The 20,195-nt window shown below is 36.4% G+C and overlaps 1 protein-coding gene across 7 annotated transcripts in view; it reads right to left on the bottom strand.

Annotated features, from left to right (window-relative positions):
• The window catches only part of FILIP1 (filamin A interacting protein 1), a 244,741-nt gene that overhangs the window by 202,656 nt on the left and 21,890 nt on the right, over window positions 1–20,195 (bottom strand). For 2 of the 7 annotated variants that reach the window (XM_049895715.1, XM_049895704.1), the window contains exon 2: window positions 10,981–11,047. The exons of the other annotated variants lie outside the window; for them this stretch is intronic. The gene's annotated coding sequence lies outside the window, so the exon portion shown is untranslated. The remainder of the gene's footprint in view (window positions 1–10,980; window positions 11,048–20,195) is intronic. 7 annotated transcript variants of the gene reach the window in all.

Genomic DNA, 20,195 nt, shown 5'->3' on the forward strand with positions numbered 1-20,195 from the left:
CAAACTCCAGATTTCCTGGAGCCATGGAGAATAGATGAACCCCCAAAACTATTGCCCTGATACAATCTTTAAACCTTAAACCAAAATTATCCCCTGAAGTCTTCTTAAAGCCAAAGAATAGATTAGCTTAACTAGTAAAAAATGTCTGCCTTTTTCATTAAATTCTAAAATTTATATAGAAGATTGAAGGAACAACAATATAGTCATTTTTAAAACCGAAAAACAAAAAGAACTTATTCTACCAGATATCAAACATATTATGAACCTGTAGTAATTAAAATCATGAGATAGTAATGACAAAATAGACAACAGTTTAAAGAAACAGAATAGACTCCAGAAACAGATCCACATACAAATAAAAATTTTACAGAGAGCATTGTCTTTAAGATCACAGACTCTAAATCCAAACTCCCAGGTATGGTTTCAAGCTCCCCCATTTCCTATGAATCCTTGAGCAAGTTATTTGACATTTCCGTGCCTCCATTTTCTCATCTATAAAATGGGAAATAATCAAAGAGCTTATCTAGTATGTTTATTCAAAGTATAAATATGCATGCACATATGTGTATATATGTATATAAAACATACATGTATATGAAATATGATAAAGATGGAATTTCAAATTAAAGAAAAATGTGGTATGGTGTTTGAACACCTAGCTAACCTTCTGAAAAAAATTAACTTAGATCTTTACCTTAGGTACCATTCACAAAAGTGTAATCAAGACCTAAATTTTTTAAAGGATAAAAAATTATTAGAAAAAATGAAGGCAACTATGCCATGACCTTGGAGTCAAGAAAGCCTTCTGAAATAATACACAAAAAGCAAAAACCATGAAAGAAAATACAATGACTTAAAAAACAAAACAAAACCCACTGCAGTTGAGTTGATTGTGACTCACAGTGACCCTGTGGAACAGAGTAAAGCTGCCCCAATAGGGTTTCCAAGGCTGTATATCTTTACGGATGCAGACTGCCACATCTTTATCCCATGGATCTGCTGGTGGGTTCAAACTTCCGATCTTTTGCTTAGCAGCTGAGCACTTTAACCACCAAGGCTCCTATAATGAATTCAACTACACCAAAATTTGAAATATCTGAATGATCAAAACATATAAAATTTAAAAGTCAGGCAACAGGAGAAGATACCTCAACATAAATAACAACAAAGGATTAGAATCAATAAGTCACTTAAAGAAAGAAAGGGGGGGGGAAGAAATCTTAATAAAAAATAGACCAAGGATATAAACTGATAACTCACAGAAGAAAAATTAAAATGGTCAAGATTTGTATTATATAACCTGATGCTCAACCTCACTGTTAATGGAGAAAATGCCAATTCAATGAACGCACTTAAACACACCTGGAGGGAGCATAGGGATAAGTATAGCCACTTTAGATGGAAATTTGCATAACCCAAGAGGCAGGTACAAGGATCTTCACTGAAATGTTCATACCACGAAAAAATCAGAACAATCAAAATATTCATAAAAACAGGAATGGCTAAACAAATAATGGTGCATTCTTTTTATGGAAGAACATGCTGTAATTTTCTAAGATGAGGTGATCTATATGTACTGATGTGAAAAATTAAGTCATATTTGTTAAGTGAAATGATGGATACACCATTTATGCTGAAATGCATGCATATATATAGGTATCTTCTCTATGGACAACCCATGGAAAGAAGTCTGGAAATGTATGCATTATACTGTTAATAGTGACTATTTCTAGAGAGAATACTAAGTTGGACTGGGATATAGTCTAAGGATACATTAGTTTGATCTGTAAAGTTCTAATTTTTTTAATACGAAAAATATACTACTAAGGTAATATACAATTATTCTTAATACACAAATTACTTTTTATATGAATTAGTCGATGTTCAACAATTTCAAGAGGTGGCATATGATCAGGAACCCATGGTACTGAAGGAAGAAGTCCAAGCTGCTTTGAAGGCATTGGCGAAAAACAAGGCTCCAAGGAATTGATGGCATATCAATTGAGATGTTTCAACAAACGGATGCAGTGCTGGAGGTGCTCACTCGTCTATGCCAAGAAATATGGAAGACACCTTCCTGGCCAACTGACTGGAAGAGATCCATATTTATGCCTATTCCCAAGAAAGGTGATCCAACCGAATGTGGAAATTATAGAACAATATCATTAATATCACACGCAAGCAAAATTTTGCTGAAGATCATTCAAAAACGGCTGCAACAGTATATCAACAGGGAACTGTCAGAAATTCAGGCCAGTTTCAAAAGAGGATGTGGAACCAGGGATATCATTGCTGATGTCAGATGGATCCTGGCTGAAAGCAGAGAATACCAGAAAGATGTTTACCTGTGTTTTATTGACTATGCAAAGGCATTCGACTGTGTGGATCATAACAAACTATGGATAACATTGTGAAGAATGGGAATTCCAGAACACTTAATTGTGCTCATGAGGAACCTTTACATAGATCAAGAGGCAGTTGTTCAGACAGAACAAAGGGATACTGATGGGTCAAAAGTCACGAAAGCTGAGCATCAGGGTTGTATTCTTTCACCATACCTAGTCAATCTGTATGCTGAGCAAATAATCCAAGAAGCTGGACTATATGAAGAAGAACGGGACATCGGGATTGGAGGAAGACTCATTAACAACCTGCATTATGCAGATGACACAACCTTGCTTGCTGAAAGTGAAGAGGACTTGAAGCACTTACTAATGAAGATCAAAGACCACACCCTTCAGTTTGCATTGCACCTCAATATTAAAGAAAACAAAAATCCTCACAACTGGACCAATGAGCAACATTATGATAAATGGAGAAAAGTTTGAAGTTGTCAAGGATTTCATTTTACTTGGATCCACAATCAACAGCCATGGAAGCAGCAGTCAAGAAATCCAAAGACGCATTGCATTGGGTAAATCTGCTGCAAAGGACCTCTTCAAAGTGTTGAAGAGCAAAGATGTCACCTTGAAGACTAAGGTGTGCCTAACCCAAGCCATGGTATTTTCAATCACATCATATGCATGTGAAAGCTGGACAATGAATAAGGAAGACCGAAGAAGGATTGACGCCTTTGAATTGTGGCGTTGGGGAAAAATATTGAATATACCATGGACTGCTGAAAGAGTACAGCCAGAATGCTCCCTAGAGGCAAGGATGGCGAAACTGCGTCTTACATACTTTGGACATGTTGTCAGGAGGGATCAGTCCCTGGAGGACATCACACTTAGCAGAGTACAGGGTCAGCGGAAAAGAGGAAGACCCTCAACGAGGTGGGTTGACACAGTGGGTGCAACAATGAGCTCAAGCATGACAACGACTGTAAGGATGGCTCAGGACCGGGCAGTGTTTCGTTCTGCTGTGCGTGCGGTCGCTATGAGTTGGAACCGACTCAACCGCACCTAACAACAACAACATCATAAATGTGGAAAGTAAGTGATGTAAGTTATAATAAAGCACTATAAGCAAAGTTGCTTCAAAAATGGTAAATCAATGAAACAACAGATTTTATAAAATGTAAGCTATTTTTTCCTATGTTGTTGTTGGGTGCCATCAAGTCAATTCCAACTCATAGCAATCCAATGTGACATAGCAGAACTGTCCCCATAGGGTTTTCTTGGCTGTAAGCATTATAGAAGTAGATCACTTGGTCTTTCTCCTGAGGAGCTGCTGAGTGGGTTCGAACTGCCATCCTTTTGGTTAGCAGTCAAGCACTTAACCATTGTGCCACCAGGGCTCCTTATTTCTTCCTTTATCTAAGCTAGTTCTGCCTTTCATTTATAGTACTACAGAATCCAAAGAAGCTACATGTCATATCATCAAACCAAACCAAATCCGTTGCCGTCAAGTCGATTTTGACTCATAGTAACCCTATAGGATGGAATAGAACTGCCCTATAGGGTTTCCAAGGAGCAGCTTGTGGATCAAACTGCCGATCTTTTGGTTAGCAGGCATAGCTCTTAACTACTGTGCCACCAAGGCTCCTGTCACATCGTAGGAGTATAATATAATCCTTTTAGTTTTACAAAATAAAAGGTAATCTTGATGGGACTTTTTTTTTATGTGTTCGTTTTTGTATGAAGCTGGAATTTCCCACACAGGCTGCTAATATAAGTGATCTTTCTAATATGATTAAGCTGAAAACAAAGCATCTTCGTTACCTAGTGCTGCTATAACAGAAATACCACAGATGAGTGACTTTAACAAACAGAAATTTATTTTCTTACGGTTCAGGAGGCTAGAAGTTCAAATTTAGGGTGCTGGCTCTAGGGGAAAGCTTTCTCTCTGTTGGCTCTGGAGGAAGGTCCTTGTCTCCTCTGAGCTTCTGCCCCCTGGGAGATCTTCGTATTGCTTGGCGTGTGTCTTTCCCCATCTCTGCTCTGCTAATTTGTTAAATCTTTTTTATTTCTCAAAAGAGATTGACTAAAGACACTAATCCTGCCTCACTAACATAACAAAGACAGCCCGTTCCCAAATGGGATTATAACCATAGGCATAAAGGTTAGAATTTACAACATGTATTTTTGGGGTGACATAATTCAATCCATAACACAAAGTTACCCTCTTAATGTGACTATAACATCTGAAGTTAATTTAATAAAATAGTCTTTTTCAAGTCTTAAATATTCAATGGGAGAGAAATTTTTGTAATTTAAGAATTATCTATTTAAAAAATAGTCGATCCCCACATTGAATGCTTTGTGATAGGGTGTTACAGCACCAATTGAATTTGGGTTTTAATGTGAAATGTAAGACTTGTGAAGGCCAAACACACAAACCTTTATTTCTTGATAACCACAAATGACCTATGATTAAGACAGAACCTGATAATTTAAGAAAAATTAACTTGTCTAAAGTGAGAACAGAGAATAATTCATGAATGTACTAATTTTTCGCTCTCCTGCCCCATTAGTCTACACTGGTCTTTAGCTATGACATGTACAAACCAGTGGGAAAACATTAAGTATGGTTAATGGACTGAATGGATTTATTTCAGAAGAAATATTTAAAGAACTAAAAGCATTGCATTATCTCCATAACACGTATATTGGTTACAGAGACATAATATAAAGTACTTCATAAATTTTACTTCTTCCAAGAATCCCATCTCAGGCTCTGTAAAGATTGAGAGAAAGACAACATTTCCAAATCTCCAAGTCTTTTAACCATACTTTTACCTTTTTTTCCTCATCACCTATTTCAATATTTCCCTGCCTTTCTAATTAAGGTTTATATTTAGGGGGAAGACTGTGGTAGAGTGGAGCATAGGCTTTTTCAGTTAGTAGATTCTAGATTCAAAATCAGGTCTGGCCACTTTCAAAATGACTAAAATGGGGAAAGTTGTGCTTTGTTTTTATTGTACTTTCCTTTACGGAAGGCCCTCTGGGAAGGATCATGTTTGAATTAGATTTGCTACTCCCAAAGAACCTATATATAATACAAGAACACTGTAGTCCTTAAAAATATGTCAGATAAACGAATAATGAAAGCAAAAACCAAATGAAAATTACTATTCACTGGAATTTTTTTAAAAAGAAAGTTTTTAATTAGCAATGGAAAAGTAAACACAGAATTTACTTTTAAAAATGGAAGCACTGAATTCATTACATTACATTCAAAGGAAAATAATGGAGCCATTCTTGAAAGCCATTTCTATTTATAATAAACAAAAGTCAAATATGATATAGGTAGAAATAGAATCTTAGATGTTTTCCCTTCCTATCTCAACACTACAGTTTCTCAGAGAAATTTTAATCAGTGCAAGGGCCTCCAAATGTGAAGATGATTTTAAAGAGGGAAAGACCTCAATAAGTGCAAGGATTCCCAGTGACAGAGCCAAAAAAGATCCCCGGCAGTCCAGTGGTTAAGCACCCAGCTGTTAACTGAAAGGTTGGCAGTTCAAACCCACCAGCTGCTCTGTGGGAGAAAGACATGGCAGTCTGCTTCTGAAAAGATTACAGCCCTGGAAACCCTATGGGACGGTTCTACTCTGTCCTACAGGGTTGTTATAAGTCAGAATCAATTCAATGGCAACAGGTTTGGTTTGGTTGGGCCAAGTTTCCCAGTCTTGGGCACCCACAAAGTCATCCAGCTGCCCCTGGTAGCACTGAGGGAGAGAAGACCCTACCTGGTCATTTAAGGAGCTCCCATTTGCCATTTTTAAAGGTGTTGCATACCCTCATGCCTTACTCCCTTCCTCTTAGGAGTATAAACTTAAATCAGAAAAACGGAAAAATATCAGAATAGTTGTAGGGAAAAGAAAAGTAAAAATGGAGTACAGAGACTTTGAAATTTGGCAACATGCTCTTTCTTACGATCCCTATGTTTTGGAGTCTTAGACAAGTACCTACTTGTGAACAGGTGTGGCTAGTGACATGGGTTGGGATCAACTTGATAGTAATTGGTAATAGGAAAATAACAGCTCAGAAAATATATCACATATCAAAAAAGAAGAATGGACCAAAATCAAAATGCTAGCCCTACAACTCGAACAAATAGAAAGAGAAGAGGAAAAGAAGCTCAGTTACCAGAAGAAAGGCAATAATATAGATTAGAGCAGAAATAAATGAAACAGAGAACAGAAAAACAATAGAAAGAATCAACAAGACCAAAGTTGGTTCTTGGAAAAAATCAACAAACTACTGGCTAAACTGACAAAAGAAAAACAGGAGAGAAAACAAATAAGAAATGAGATGGGGGAGACTACAACAGAACCAACTAAAATAAAAAGGATCATAACAGACTATGAAGAACTGTACTCTAACAAATTTGAGAACCTAGAAGAAATGAACAAATTTCTAGAAACACACTACCTACCTAAAGTAACATGAATTGAGATAGGAAATCTGAACAGACCCACAACAAGTGAAGAGATTGAAGAGGTAATTGAAAAAAAAAAAAAACTCCCCACCTCCCCCCCACCAAAAAAACCTAATCCGAACAGCTTCTCTGGAGAATTCTGCCAAACATTCAGAGAAGAGCTCACACCAATACTAAAACTATTTCAGAGCAAAGGAAGGAATACTCCCAAAATCATTCCATGAAGCCAGCATAACCCTGATATGAAAGCCCAGCAAAGACACCACAAAAAAAGAAAATTACAGGCCAGCATCTCTCATGAATATAGATGCAAAAATTCTCAACAAAATTCTAGCCAATAGAATTCAGCATCAAATAAAAAAAATTACACACCACTACCATGTGGGATTCATACCGGGTATGCAAGGATGGTTCAACATTAGAAAAATCAATCAATGTAATCCACCACATAAATAGAACAAAAGAAAAGAATCACATGATCATCTCAATTGACAGAGAAAAGGCATTTGATAAAGTCCAACACCCATGCCTGATAAAAACTCTGAATAATTTAGGAATAGAAGGGAAATTCCTCAACATAATAAAGGACATCTAAAAAACCAACAGTCAACATCATTCTCGATGAAGAGAGGGTGAAAGTAATTCCCTCTGAGAACAGGAACAAGACAAGGATGCCCATTATCACCACTCCTATTTAACATTGTGCTGGAAGTCCTAGGTAGAGTAATAAGGCAAGAAAAAGAAAAAAATGTCATTCAAATTGGAAAGGAAGAAGTAAAACTATCCCTATTCACAGATAATATGATACCATACATAGAGAACCCCAAAGATTCCACAAGAAAACTGCTAGAACTAATAGAAAGATTCAGCAGAATAGCAAGATAAAAGATCAACATACAAAAATCAGTTGTATTCCTATACACCAAAAAAGAGAACTTTGAAAAGGAAATCAGGAAAACAATACCATTTATAATAGTCTCAAAAAAGATAAAGTACTTAGGAATAAATCTAACCAGGGATGTAAAAGACCTATACAAAGAAAACTACAAAACACTACTGCAGGAAACCAAAACAGACCTACATAAATGGAAAAACATACCATGGGAAGACTCAACATTGTGAAAATGTCAGTTCTACCCAAAGCAATCTATGGACATAATGCAATCTCAATCCAAATACCAACAGTATTCTTTAACAGGATGGAAAAACTAATCGCCAACTTTATATGGAAAGGAAAGAGGCCCAGATAAGCAAAGCATTATTGAAAAAAAAAGAACAAAGTAGGAAGCCTCATACTACCTGATCTGAGAACCTACTATACAGCCATAGTAGTCAAAAGAGCCTGGTACTGGTACAACAACAGACACACAGACTTATTGAGAACCCAGACATAAATTCACCCACCTGTGGTCATCTGATCTTTAACAAAGGTCCAAAGCCCATTAAATGGGGAATAGATAGTTTTTTTAAAAAAATGGTGCTAGCAGACCTGGATGTCCATTTAAAAAAGAAAAAAAAGAAACAGGACCCATGCCTCACATCATACACAAAAACTAACTCAAAATGGATCAAAGGCCTAAATATAAAATGATAAAGATCATGAAAGAAAAAATAGAAACAATGCTAGAGGCCCTAATACACGGAATAAATACAATACAAATCATAACTAACAATGCACAAACACAAGAAGATAAATTTGATAACTGGGAACTCCCAAAAATGATATACTTATGCTCATCAAAGATTCCACCAAAAGAGCAAAAAAAGAACCTACAGGCTGAGAAAAATTGAGGCTATGACATATCCAACAAGATCTAATCTCTAAAATCTATAATATACTTCAACACATCAACAACAAAAAAGACAAATAATCCAGTTAAAAAATGGGTGAAGGATATGAACAGACACTTTACCAAAGACAACATTGGAATATAAGGAAATGCCATTATTAGCCATTAAAACCAAAACCAAACCCACTGCCTTCGAGTTGATTCCAACTCATAGTGACTACAATGAAATACCATCTCACTCCAACATTACTGGCATTAATTAAAAAAAACAGAAAATAACAAATGTTGGAGAGACTGTGAGGGGATTAGAACTCTTATGAATTGCTGGTGGGAATGTAAAATGTTATTATCACTACGGAAAACTATACGGCACCTCTTTAAAAAGTTAGAAATATCATATGATGCAGCAGTCACACTCCTACGAATATATCCCAGAGAAATAAGAGCTGACACATGAACAGACGTATGCACACCAATGTTCAATGCAGCATTATTCACAATAGCAAAAAGTTGAAAATAACCTAAGTGCCCATCAACAGATGAATAGATAAATTACGGCACATACACACAATGGAATACTATGCAACAATAAAGAACAGTGATGTATCCTCGAAACATCTCACAACATGGATGAATCTGGAGGGCATAAGGCTGAGGGAAATAAGGCTGAGGGAAATAAGTCAATTACAAAAGGACAAACCTTGTATGAGACCACAATTATAAAAATTCAAGGAAAGGTTTATACACAGAATAAAAAACCTTTGATGGTAAGGAAGGAGGGGAGGGTGGGAAGGGGAAATCACTAACTAGATAGTAGACAAGTGTTAACTTTGGTGAAGGAAAAGACAACACACAATATAGGGGAAATCAGCACAACTTGACCAAGGCAAAGTCATAGAAACTTTTTAGACACATTTAAACACTTTGAGGGACGGAGTTACTTGGGCTGAGGGCTGCGGACCATGGTCTTGGGGGGCATCTAGGTCAATTGGCATAACATAGTTCATAAAGAAAATGTTCTACATTCTACTTTGGTTAGTAGTGTCTGGGGTCTTAAAAGCTTTTGAGCAGCCATCTCAGTAAGATACATCTATTGGTTCCATCCCATCTGGAGCAAAGAAGAATGAAAAAAAAAAACAAAGACACAAGGAGAGTATTAGTTCAAATGACTAATGGACCACATGAAGCACAGCCTCCACCAGCCTGAACCCTGAAGAACTAGATGGTGCCTGGCTATCACCACCAATAGCTTTGACAGGGATCACAACAGAGGGTTCTGGACAGAGCAGGAGAAATATGTAGAACAAAATTCAAATCCATAAAAAAAAGACCAGAGACTGGAGGACCCCTGAGATTATGGCCCCAGGACGCCCTGCTAACTCAGAACTGAAGCTACTCTTGAAATCTACCTTTCAGCCAAAAATCAGACAGGCCTATAGAACAAACAATAACACATGCGAGGAACATGCTTTAATCAAGTATAGAAAACCAAATGTGCAATACCTGCTAAAAAGCAAAGACAAGAAAGCAGGAAGGGACAGGAAAACTGGATGAATGGACACAGGGAACCCAGGGTGGAAAAGGGGAGAGTGCTGACACATTGTGGGGACTGCAACCAATATCAGAAAACAATTGAAGGATAAACTAATTTACACTGTAAACTTACACCTAAAGCACAATAAAATTTAAAAAAAAAAGTGAGAAGCATTCCGTTTAAAACAATGATGCCCAAAATTAAACCCAAATATCTCTGGCCCAAAAAGAAAGAAATTTATCTGCTTTTTCTGCTAAGTACATTAAAATGCTCACTAAGAGCTACCCTTACCTTTTTAAAAACAATGGTATATGCTTAGGATATTTTCATGCCAATTTCATTACTAATTAAAGAGGAATTTCATCTGAATTGTTTACTGAACATTTGGAATAAATATATTCACACTTACATGTAGATTCTAATTTCAAAAAACAAATTTATTGTAATAATGCTACAGATACTACAAGGAAGCTTACCAATTTGAGTACTGGAAGGATTTATTTGGCTTGTAGTTAATTTTAATAAAGTTTTTTTAATCACTAAGCCAACAGTAAAGTTCTTATTTTTTTTCTTGGCAAAATATATTTGTGCCTCTCTTTGTATTTTTTTTTTATGTATTTAGCCATAATAACAATATATGAGCTCTCATTTCACAAAATAACCATATTATCATATTTGTAATCAACAAAAACCTTAGTATCCAGGACGTGGTGAAAAGTAAAAATTGCTCTTGACAAAAGCATAACGTATTATAATTAACCAAAAAAAAGTTTTTTTTTTTTTTTTACCAACTGAGAGGAAAACAAAAAAAGATAACTCTCAAGTGTTGACACATACCTGAAGCCCATCATTCCGAAATTGTTGAGGTGCACTTGGCCTTGTTTTTGTTCACAAAATGTAAGAACTATGGAAGAAAAAAGAACTCCAGGTAAAGCAGTTCAGGCCAGAACAGTAGCCATAGGGCACTGGTTTACATGCTATAAGCCCCCCTTTCCATTGACAGAATGAGCACAGCTTCCATTTGCTTAGTGAGAATATTACGGGACACGACCAATAACTATAACCCTGCATATAAATCATGAGGAAACATCAGACAGACTCAAAATAAGGGACAATCTACAAAATAAATGGTCTACAGTCTTCAAAAAGGTTAAGAAAGAACTAAGAAATTGTTCTAGACTAAACAAACATGACAACTAAATGGAGTGAATGAGTCCGAAAGAAATTCTTTTGCTCTAAAAAACATTATTGGGATAGATAATTGGGAAACTTGAATGGGGTCTGAGGATTAGATTGTACTAATATATCAAGGTTAACTTCCTAATTCTGACACTTGTGTTGTAGTTATGTAGGAGAATATCGTTGTTTGAGGAAATGTATACTAAAGAATTTTGGGGTGATAGGATATCAGATCAGAAACTTACTCCCCAATGGTTCAGGAAAACAAAAAATCTTTGTACTGTACTTTCAACTTTTCTGTAAATTCATAATTGTTTCAATTTTTTTAGAAAAAATAACACTCATTCTTGGGAAATACATTCTTGGGAAAGCAAAACATCCATATGCTATCCAAGAAATGTTTTATTTAAATATATGTAGAGATTAGAGTTTTATTTGGAACAATGGATAACAACCTCTAACAAAATCTATACGAAACCCAAAAGAACAAAACCTGTTGCTGTCAAGTCAATTCCAACTCATAGTGACCCTACAGAACAGAGTAGAACTGCCCCATAGGGTTTCAAAGGAGCGGCTGGTGGATTCGAACTGCTGATCTTTTGTTAGGAGCCATAGCTCTTAACCACTGCACCACCAGGTTTCCAAATCTATATGAGAACCTTTTAAATCTTTCATGGAAGAAGGTAGGTTATAAATATATACATACATGCAATTTGGGCACTAAGACCTCCAGATAACATTAAATTATGAATTTAAAAAGAGTATTCCTTATAATATCCTTATAGGTGAACTAATCCATTAAATCACTTAAAATAACTTCAGCTGTCTTTTTCTTATTAAATGTGATTCATGCCTATTTTATAGAAATTTTTAAAAATATATAAAATCTTTAATAAAAATAATTAAAACCACACATTTATGTCTCCAAGCAGAGCTGACCACTGTTAACATGTGGAATACAGACTTCCAATTTTTCTAATAGAAGCTTACAGTAGATACTTTCTGTAATGCACTTATTTTTACTTAATATTTTATTTTATCCAGTAGGCACTCTCAAATTTGATGTCTTCAGATATTGTCATTATGTGGGTGTACTGAGAATAACTGAAATTCCACTTTCTTAGTTAATAATGCCCTATTATTAAACATGTTTTTTTCTAATTTTTCACAATAACAAAAATGGTACAGTTGTATAGGTGTGATTCATTAAATGGTTTTTTTTAGTTAAACATCCAGGCTGTATTTATTGCCACCTCCTACCACCCCAGAAGCAGAAGTGAAGGAAGAGGTAACTAGCCATATGTCAGACCCCACAAACTCATGCCTTCATGAATAGTCAGTGTGTGCAAATGGACAGAAAGAAAGAAGGTCCTCATCTCTGTAATTTGTGGGTCCACTGAGATGCTAGTTCTTTTTCTTTTCCATGCAGGGTAGGGAGAGCATGTGTTTACTCAGGAGGTCAGTGCCACTCAGGTGGCAGTGGGTGAGTGGGTGAGCTCTTCATTAGGTTCCAGGGAGGAGGTACAGGGCTTCCTCTTTCCATGAGACTAGCCACTCATAAAACTATTTAAAGAAGATAATACCAGACAAAGGTTTAATTGATCTCTATTTTAAAGCAGATACGCTTTAAAATTCCCCCATAACATTTTTTGACATATAAATCAATGTTTATTTAAACTGTAAATTGCATTCATTTTGAGCTGGTCAGTGAAAGTAGGTCTAGGTAAGCAGGTGAAGATTAAAGATCTGATCCCACCAAGAGCTTTTCAAAGAAGCTCTGGTGGCACAGTGGTTAAGAGCTCAGCTGCTAAAGGTCCATGGTTCGAACCCACCAGCCTCTCCTTGGGAGAAAGATGTGGCAGTCTGCTGCTGTAAAGATTATAGCCTTGGAAATCCTATAGGGCAGTTCTACTCTGTCCTATAGGGTTGCTATGAGTCAGAATTGACTTACTTGATGGCAATGGGTTTTAAGGAAAAATTTATATTATAACCTGAATTTATCATAAGGGGAACCAGGCATGAAACAACGGATGGCTAGAACTAACTCAATTCCTCTCACGAAATCAGCTGACAGTCCCTGTCAACTGATATTGGCTGGGCATTGTACATAGTTCCGCCATTCCCCCACAAAGGACAGTGTAGTACATGTTAATAACAATTAAATCTTATCTGAGGTTTAAAAAGATAAATGACTCTGAATGTGGCTTGCTTTTTTGACTCTTGGATAACATCTTTGTGGATATATATTTTTTAATTTCATGGGGAATCCTGTATATAAATCATAACTATAAAGTGTCAGAAAGGATGTGAGTAAAAAAATTATTTCATGAGCTTTTATCCTGTTTTCTAAAATCTAGATATTTGAGTCTCAGACAAGTCCAAATTTTAGATGACAAAAAGTCAGACCATGTCTTAAGGAGGAATTCAGATTATATCTATAAAATGGGAATAACAATATTTATTATTATTCCATGCGTATCAAGCATTTAGCACAGTTCTGATTTATAGTAAGCATGCAATAAAAGTAGCTATGAATTTTATTATTCTGCCATTTATTTCCCTTCTATAGCCAATAGTTACATTAAAATTAACATTAATGATTGTCATATTCACATGACAATTCACAGATTAGGTTTTATAGGTATCATTATTCTTAATTTGGCATTCAGTTTAATAGAGCTCTAAGTGACATTGGAAAAAATCCTAGGCAGCAGCTTCTATAGGTAGGTCAAGATCACACACAACATAGGAGGTTCTATGTAACCTTCAGTTTGGTGTGAACAAAATTCAACAAATAATTCAACCACTATTAATGAGGAAACTAAGTTGAGTTAGGTTGACCCAATGTCCTTATGAAAAATTTCTGGAATTTAGCTGAGGGATTTGTGTCATCAAGATTCTGACCTTTTCTTAGAACATTAAAAACATCCTTTACAATAATTTTACTCATACCATGTCCTCCCTATGTCTTCATGTAGTAAATGCTATTCTTCCTTAAGACATGATAATAGAAAAACAAATATTAAAAACAAAGAAGAGTCAAGTAAGACCACCTTCCTATTATCAAGTTCCTGGTTTGACCCCAACGTTGAATGGCAATTTATTCTTTAAACTCTGCCCTGTTGTACAATAACCTAGAAGAAATGGAAGTTCCCTCCTCCAAAGTGGGTATTTCTCAGAGAACAATTGGGGTTAACAGTGTAAACTGGAAACTGATAATAAATCTTGAGGCTGAAGATTAACTATTAGTAACAAATTATTCTTTGTGCATAACAACTTTATAACATTAATAAGTGTCTCAATTTATGTAGCTTTCATGTATATTAATGTTGAAGAATTCTCTAAGGCTGGCTGAAACAGAAGGAATAGCAGAAAGAGGATTCTGAAATAAAGGGAAAGAGGACAGAATAAGGAGCAAGCCCAGGAAAGCATGGGAAGTAAGTTCGAAAGTCTGACTGAGAAGGCCCCCATGTGAGGAATGGGACAAAACTTACACAAATCAAGACCTGAACCCAGATGGAAAAGTTACGAAGGGGAAACAAAATGCCTCAAATCACAGGATGATTATATAGAGGAGACTAAATTAATTGCTATGGAGTCACTTCCAACTCAGGGTGACCCTATAGGACAGAGTAGAACTGCCCATACGGTTTCCAAGGCTGTAAATCTTTACAGAAGCAGACTGCCACATCTTTTTCCCTAGAAGCGGCTGGTGGGTTTGAATCAACAACATTTCAGTTAGCAGCCTAGTGCTTAACCACTGGGCCACCCAAGGCTTCTTGTAAAGGAGACTACAGGGATAATATGAAACAAGGACATAAGAATAGTACCGACTTAAAGAAAGCCAAAAACTTTAAAGAAAGGGGGGCTACAAGTGGACAATGTGATGAACTCACTGAATAATGCATTGTTGGTTAAATTACTTCGTCTAGCAATCACCAAACATAAGTTGGAAATAAGGCACAGTTATTATTCCGACTTACATTGTAATTAACAGAATTATGTATGATACTTCACCTCACCCCTCTTTATCCATGGGTATGAGAGAAGTAAAGGGAGCTCATTCCCTTGTGCCCAGTGTATGAAAGAGAACACTTGGAAGGACAACCGAAACGATCTTTGCAGGATTAAATAGCAAAAAATGATGATCAGCTTGGTTTAAAATGCCTAGCTTCACTCTGAGTAACCTTTCAGGAGTGGCTTCTTCCACAAAAAAGTCTTCTCCAGAAGAAAGCAGAAGACTGCTAGCACACAGATCTTGGGTGAGATTCACTCACATCACTGCTCCCCACCCATTTACAAAATGTTCCTGCTCTCCACCCAGTGAGAAGCAGCTGGGAATTACACATAGTACACCCTCACAAGACCCCTCAAAGGGCACATGGACACCACACGCCACCCTGAAACTAGGGCTTCGGTTAGTACTGGCCTCTCTCAATCCCCTGGAGTAACAGGGTAGTGGGCTATGAGAATGAAAAGCCTAACATCCGGTGGTGCCAGAGGTGTGATGAGACAGAGAAAACATAAGCTATTATACAACAGTTATTTTGGGAAATAACCCAAGACAGGTGAAGTTCTGAATTCCAGGAAGATATACAGCACAATGCCATGGCTTTTCTGTCAATTTACACATTGGATTGATGAACTATATGACCTTGAGAATGTCAAACATTCTGGGTCTGAGTTTCCTCATCTCTCATAAAAACAGGTTGGAGTTGATCATCTCAGCATCCATCAATACCTAAAAATGTTACGGCAAAACAGCATTTTCCAGAATAATTCATGAATTTACAGATTGTCTAAAACTTGAACGTAATACTCTTTTCTTAGATCAGTCTAACCCTAATGAGCCTGAGCAGTTTTATGCTGGGTAAACATCAAAGGCAAGGAGCTCCCTGACCCCGTGCTACATAACTACCTGTCCCTGGTTCTTCTCCCTCATGGAGAGAGACCTGTGTCCATTTTAGCTAACAGTTTAGTGTGTTGACAATAAAATTACTCAGTATACCTTGCCATCAAGATACACTTGACACTTCGATGATTAGGCAGAATGGACTATGTAGCCTTGTTTCAGCAACTCTAATCCAGCAAGTTCCCTCCGAGGAAATTCTATCAAGCTATAGAGGAAGAAGTACATTGGCTTTTGTTTTTTTCTTTTAAAGAACAAACGGTCTCTAGTTCTGGCACATTTTTAGAAGTCAACAGGCAATACTTGAGAACAACAGGGGGAAGAGAAAACAACATTCTCAAAAGTATTGCATGAGAAAACAACATTCTCAAAAGTATTGCATGTTGTTTGCATTTTAACTTCGTTCATGAAGGTTTTTTTTTTTCTGTATAAAAGTTTTTTTTGGCTTTTATGGAATTGAAATTTTTTAGTCTATTCTATTTTTTTTTTGTTTTGCTTAGGAAGGTATTCCCCACTACAACTATATATATATATATTTTCTAGTATTGCACTTTTATTTTTTAACAGTTAACTTTCTAGTCCATCTAGTATGCAATTTGGTATAAGGTGTGATGTAGAGATTTAACTTAATTTTTTTCCTCCAGTTATTTCAGCCTCATCAATTGAAAAATCTGTATTTTCTCTTCAGATTTGAAATTTCCCTCCTTCCTAACACTAAATTCTGATACATAGTTGTATACCTTTCTGAATTCTCTCTTTTTCCTTAATCTCTTCATCTGATGTGAACTGATTCTGACACCACTACCAAAGTGTTTTAATTAGTGTGGTTTCAAAATTCATTTTAATATGTGATAAGGCAATGCTCCCATTTGTGTTTCAAAACTTTCCTGGCTATTCAAACAGGTTTACTGCTCAAAAAGTAGCTAGGCATTTGAAGTAGAGTGTTGAATATATGAAAGTATTTTTCAAAGTGCACAAACTTGTAAAAATCCTAAAGCAAATACTTTTACAGAAAGCATTCATCACCCCTTTTCAGACATATTAAGAGTGGTCACTGTTTTGAAAGAATACTCAGTAGTGTTAGTGTAGTAAGGATCAGGAATTTTGTAGCCCACAAGATGCATATTTGGCTGGCACATTATAACCACTATAGATTTAAGTACGATGAAAATATATGTATATAGTGTATCCTCTTCATATATTATTTTTAAAAACATTGTCTTGTAAGTAGAAAGAAAGCAACTTACTAGTTCCCCACCATTGGTAGAGCTACTCTACAAATAGAGAATATCTATTCTAGCGTTTCAGTCACATTCATTTCTGCTGCTTAGACCTTGTCTGTCAGCCCCTGTCTCATTTTCAGCCCTTTCCCATAGCAGGAGCAACTTCATCCTATCTGTGCTCTCTGGATCAGTCACTGACTCCCCCAAAACCAGATGAGTGGTCTCAATTCTGTGGTCCCACAATACCATTAATTTAATAGTAGCATGCCATTGACATTGTCATTTTTTTTTTTATCTGTAACAACTATTAGAGAGTAGAGACAGTATAATATTCATCATTGCATCCCAATCCTTAGCTCAGTGCCTGATTTATGAGTCTTAATAAATATTTAGTGTATGATGCATACTAAATGTGAAGCAGAAGGGAGATAAAGAGCTCTCGCCAGGACTGTGGGATTTAGCATCGTCTTAGGAGTTCTGACAATGTATTACAGTTTTAACATCTTCCTTATGGTCTCTAGGACCACTCTCCCTCCAGGGGATTACTGTCCCTGGATCCCAGATCTCTGTTCTCCTCCATGTTCCTGCTGACAGGCTGCCTAAATTCTTCCTCTCTGCCTATGGCACAACTCCACCAAGTCCCAATTGATTTTCTCTCCAGCAGTATATGAGAGTTTCCATTTCCTCATACCCTCACTATACCAAAATAAATCACTGCTGTTGAGGTGACCCCATGTGACACAGTAGAACTGCTCCATAGGGTTTTTTGGCTATAGTCTTTATGGAAGCAGACTGCCAGTTTCTTCTTACACAGTGCCACTAAGTAGGTTCCAACTGTCAACCTTTAGGTCAGTAGATGAATGTGAACTGTTTGCTCAACCCAGGGACCTCCCCTCACCATGCTGGATATTTAATTATTTTGCCTGCCAGATCATCCCATAATCTCATGTTAGACTCAGATGCCAAGTGCTAGCATGAATCACTCTGCTGTCTAATGCCACCCCATTTGGATCCTGTGTTCTGTCATGCTCCCAGATCAGCACCAGCACAGTGCCTCTTCCAGCTACAATGAACGGGCCTTGTCTGACTGACTCTCAAGACGTGGTCTTCAAGATGAGTAGACTGAGTGGATTACTCTATCATCAGTTGCATTCACATACCCCAAATCTTTTTAAATTCTTACACGATAGTACTGAGAGTACTGCTGAAATCGAACTCCTATGAATGATTAAAATACTACAATTTGATTTTATTGTTTTTCAAATTTCTGTTTCCAGATACTTTTATAAAAAAATTTTTTTTAGTATTTTAATCATTCATTAATACTATTCAGAAGAGCAAGAGCACTGGTTTTTCTCTAATCTCTCAAAAGTACAAAATCCTTTACTTTCTGAGAAACCACAAGTCACTTTCATCTGGTTTTCCCCCTTGTCATCTCCTCCTTTTGAGCTCAGTGTTTCACGTGCTCATTTTGGTGAGATTCCATCACAATACATCACCAGGAACACATGTGTTCCACTGGGACTTTATTCCCTGGAAGACACGAATGGTGATGTAAATAGCGCCATCACGGGAATTTGGAGGAAATGATGTGGGAAAGAAAGCTATGGTAAAATACTTTAACTATAATCGATATTTCCTTTTGGAACAATGTGGCTAGTATTGATGTTGATAGAAAATTTCAATGTTATTCATCAGCTGGAGCTGTCAGCAAAAACATTAATTAAATGGCAGCTGTTGTTTTACACTTGTAGGGGAGTGGAGCAATCCTAACTTCAAAATAGACTTCTGAGGTTAAGAGCATTTCCAGATAAAAAACCACAATAAGAGCTTGGTTGTGTTTATTTTCATGACTTTTTCAGAGCACAAGTGAAAGATGAGGGACAAATATTTACAGTTAGACTTGTGTTAACAGTTATATCTTTTGCCACTGTATTTTAAAATAGGAGTTCTAGCCTGTTAACGGAAATAATATGTCATGTTAATCAGAGCTCCAAAGTTCAACTTCCACACAGTTATGTATTGGTTATTTTCTGATACTATAATGTGTTTATAATGTTTGTTGATTTTTAATTTGTTTTGTTCTAAAAGCAATATGTGACCACTAAAGATTTAGAGAATACTGAGGAGAAATAATTCCCTGTGGTCACTGATTGTTATCCCATGTTTATCAAAGAAAAATTATCAATTCAATCAATGGAAACTGGGCAGTAATGTTTACTTTCTAAATTTCATAACATTTAATGGATTGAATTTAAAAAGTACTTATTGAGTACTTATGTTGTGCAAAGTGATTCTGATGACAGTCCCAAGTCATATATGAATCTATCACTTTAAAGTTTTTGAATTTACATGAAAATGCTATATTTTTACACAATAAAATGCCTTCTATGCTTGTTTGTCAACCACTCCCTCCCCCCATGAGGTATTTTCCTAAGCATGCTCTGCTTTTTTTTTCAGCACTTACAAAAATACCTTGGGGTTGGGGGAGCAGCTGGCAAACAAATGCAAACAGAGTGTGTTATTTGCATAAAAATACAGTTTTATCACAAAATAATTATAACCATTCTCTCGTTTTATTGTTTGGTTTCTATTGCTTAGAAAAATCTGTGCTAAACTATTTGCCATTGGTGAGTTTCATCTTAGTAAGGTGCAATGCAATGGAAACCCTGGCAGCGTAGTAGTTAAGTGCTACGGCTGCTAACCAAAGGGTCGGCAGATTGAATCCGCCAGGCGCTCCT

The sequence above is a fragment of the Elephas maximus genome, chromosome 1 (assembly GCF_024166365.1).
Source record: "Elephas maximus indicus isolate mEleMax1 chromosome 1, mEleMax1 primary haplotype, whole genome shotgun sequence".
Lineage (NCBI taxonomy): Eukaryota > Metazoa > Chordata > Mammalia > Proboscidea > Elephantidae > Elephas > Elephas maximus.